The sequence below is a fragment of the Pimephales promelas genome, chromosome 24 (genome assembly GCF_988280905.1).
Source record: "Pimephales promelas chromosome 24, fPimPro1.hap1.1, whole genome shotgun sequence".
NCBI lineage: Eukaryota > Metazoa > Chordata > Actinopteri > Cypriniformes > Leuciscidae > Pimephales > Pimephales promelas.
Window position 1 is genome coordinate 9,632,278 of NC_142792.1, and position 3,860 is coordinate 9,636,137.

Consider the following 3,860-nt stretch of genomic DNA (forward strand, 5'->3'; position numbering starts at 1 on the left):
TTCTCTCCCTTTCACTCTCTCACTCGCTCTCTCCGACACCCCAACAAAAGAAAGGCTTGTAGTGTTTCCTCCCTTGATTCCACGTTGGTAGCTGCGTAGCTGGAATGCATGTCATCGCCTCCCTAATCCACCTTTTCCGATGCAGATCGACGGGACGGAGGCCGTATTTAAACGGGGGTGCCCTTGTGATGTTACTAACGTACTGAGAGTTGTGTCCGTGATGCTCTGATATATGAATCCCCTCAGCTTAGACCTTTTGCAAGGACGGTCTTCAGGTGGAGCTGTCGCAGTTGGATCGGACACGTTTTGCCTCATTACCCCCCTCCACCTCAGCGCTTTGATCAATCCAGCGCAAGTCATTTTGAATTATCGTTGCTTCCCTGGTTGTCCTGTTTTTTTCCTCTTTCTTTCTTTCATTTGTTTGTTTTCTCTTCAAACAGCTGTTTTAAGATAGAAACGCTCAAGAGAGGAATTTCTCCTTTCTCCTTTTTATTTGGCTCTCACCTTGAGGGGAAGTTTCCACGCTGTACGTTAAAGCAATCATCAGGAATTTACAGAACGTCACACACATTCTGCTCACCAATCAAGCCCACGATACAGTCAACGGCGGAAAATATCAATACGACTCCCTTTAAGTTCCTCGAGCGTCTTTTTAAAGAGGATGTAGATGTAGAGGCTAGCACACACCGAAGCTCAACTTTTCCACTAGCTCGATGTTTCTGGCTTTTGTTCCCTCGTTGTGGAAGTCCCACACCCACAAAACGTGGCTCTACACTGTGTGACCTTCCACGGTGACCTTCACTAAACGACCAGGAGAGTGACTGTCCTGCTTTACGGAGCACAATCTTTTATTTTGTACCAACATTGTATGCACAGAGTGTTTTGTCTTTTTCCTCTTTCTGTCTCGCACCCTCTCCCTATTTACGAGCATCTTTTTTTGTACATTTGTTGTATGATGCGGAAGTGGAGTCGTGTAGGACTTTGTTGGTCTAGCCTAGAAGAAACCTTCAAGAGAAAAGAGACAAAAAAAAAAGAAAGACTTTTACTAACATTTGTAGAGTTCTTCATCTTTTCCTATTGCTTGTGCATAATTATGATAGCTGTTGTTTGACCTCATGTAGATCTAGTTAGTTTTACTGGGTGGTGAAATCAAAAATAGTTGTTCACATGGGTTTAGGTTTCGTAACCTGCTTGTCCGAACACAGATGTTATTCGAAGGATCCCATTTGGATCTGCCTCGGATCTACTTGTGGTTTTAGGAGAAGGCCGAGTAACATTTACTAATGCTGAGGTGGGGTTTGGCCGCTACGTTGTGGAAACGGGCAGATATCTTCTGTATAAAGAGCTTTTGAATTTCAACATCTGCAGATATCATCAGTGGCATGTTGGTAACATGAAGAACCAGATTTAGTTTGTGTGTGTGTGTGTGTGTGTTTTGCAGTATTCTCACAAATCTCGCATTCTGAATGCACTTGCAGATTCATTCATAGTCCAAAATGTAAACGAAAAGGGGTTGAAGTGAAGCGTACAATGTTACAAAACCGACGTCGACCCCAGCGGAATGGCATTAAGGGAGGTGTTTCAGTTTAGTTCAGCTGGCGTGAATGATTCAGAGCTGCTTATTTTTATCCCATGCCTTTTTTACGCTCTCTTTTTCATTTTGAATTAAATCAATGCTTTATGGGCTAAGCATTTGACCTTGTTTTAGCCCAAGTCAAGAATTGGCCAAATTGTGCAATAGGATAAAAAAGAAGAGAAGTCTCAGTTGAACATTTTTTTTTTTTTTTTTTAGTCTAAATTGGTTATTGGGGGTTCATGTTTTCAAGAAAAAGAAGAAAACCATCACTTATATGCAGTATTGTATTGAGAGGAAGTTATAATGGTCACAAGGAGAGAGACGGCATATGTTTAGACGGGCCTTTGTTTCACATCTTTCAGACATGTATGGAAGAAAATGCTTCTCGTTGTGGTTTGGTTGCCTTGGTAAACATTTTGCCATGCCAAGCAACACGCACCCTGACAAACACAACAGACTCAGCTTCTCTATTTCATTTCTGCTTCATTTTTGATCTAATATGAGAGGAGATTTAGTTTAAAAAAACATTTTTCCTTTGTTTTTAACAAATGTCATGTCAAAGAGTAAAATGACTAAAGAATTTGAGAATCTCAAATAAACAAATGTATAAGCGTGCTTCCAATGTAATTTAGAAACACCATTTTTGTGAATTTATTTACTAATTTTTGGATTCCTATTTTTCCCCCTCATGTCAATAACAGAGGCATCCATCTGAGTAAGGTAATATGTGCTTAAAAGGTCTGTGGGGTTGAAGGGAGTTTATATTTATTTTTATTTTTAAGTTGTTTAGTGGGTGGGGTGGAATAAATAATTACAGTGTGTCCTTTGTGTTTTGCACTCATAAGCCCCCAGTGCTTACACACACGCACAAATATTGCACACCTACACATTCAGGGGACAGCAGTTATTAATGGCGTGGTCTCCAGCTGTTTGTTTGCCAGAGAGAGAGAGAGAGAGAGAGAGAGAGAGGAAGAAGAGATGTGTCTTCCGGTTGCTGCCATGGCCTCAGAGGCTCCCCCTGCTGGCCTTCTCGGCCAATGGCATCGCGTCTCTTGCAATTGTGTTGATGACGAGCTTTCCAGTGCACTTTGCATGCGTCCGGTGTAGAGTCCAGTCTAATTGAGTCCTGGCTGTCCACTCCTTTAGTCCCTTATACCTGTGCTTCAAGAGGGTGCTCAGACATGGGGCTTATGTGGGCACACAGCATGGATTTATTTTTTAATTAGTATCTGTATCTAGTTCCTAGTGTGTGATACGCTGATTTAAAAAAGAAAATACACTGTTTTTTTTTCTTTTACACTTTTTTTTTAAATCCCAGGTATTATGGTAATTTGTCCCTTTTATTTCCTTAACCATTAATCTTACTCTATTTTTTGCCACTCTTTTTTTCTCTTTTGCATTGTGAAGTGGGCATGCCTGTCACAAAGGACAAATGCTCTTTATCTATATAGGATTATAATCTCTTAAATAGCTGTGTACAGTAAACTGTAATAACTTCTTTTTTTAATAAAATATTAAATATGTGTACAAACTGCTTTGTATCTTTCTTCGAAATGGCTCATTTTGTTTTTCATTTTCATTCGATTTCATTTCATATCATGTATATTGGGTGAAATGTTAAACTCACGATAAAAACCCTCATATTAGTTTATGGTAATATCACAATTAAATGATCTTGAAGTGAATTTGAAAGTAAATAAGTAGAAGTGTCCTTGTTAACTTTTAACAAAAAATTGAAATTTATTACTAACTTGTATTTCTTTAAATTAAGAAATAATAAAACGTAAAAATAAAACGAATATATGTTTTGCTATCCATTTTATTTAAATTACCACGTAGTTTGAATGCATTTTCTTTATAGACTGTAATATATACATGTATATATATAATAATAAATATACACATACATATCTTAAATTTATATTTCTACCCTGTTGGAGTTTCGTAATATTCCTTTAGTGATCAAAGACCTCACAGGAAATGACATCATTTTGGCGTGAGAGCTACAGTGCAAACATCAGTAAGTATAAATCCGTTGTGTGAATTTTATGATGTTAAAGCTCAAATGATTTAGAATGATTCAAATGATATTCCGATATATTTGAATTTATATTAAAAATATTTAAATGTATTTTGAATACATTCAATTTTTGGAATGGGTAAATAAAGCCTCAAGGGATGCTTCCCTCTGCCTTATGATAGTTTACATGCATTATGTTGTTACCACCGCTAGAGAGCAGGCAGGTTTCAAAAGTGGCCAAGAGGAGAATAATATGCATTAAAG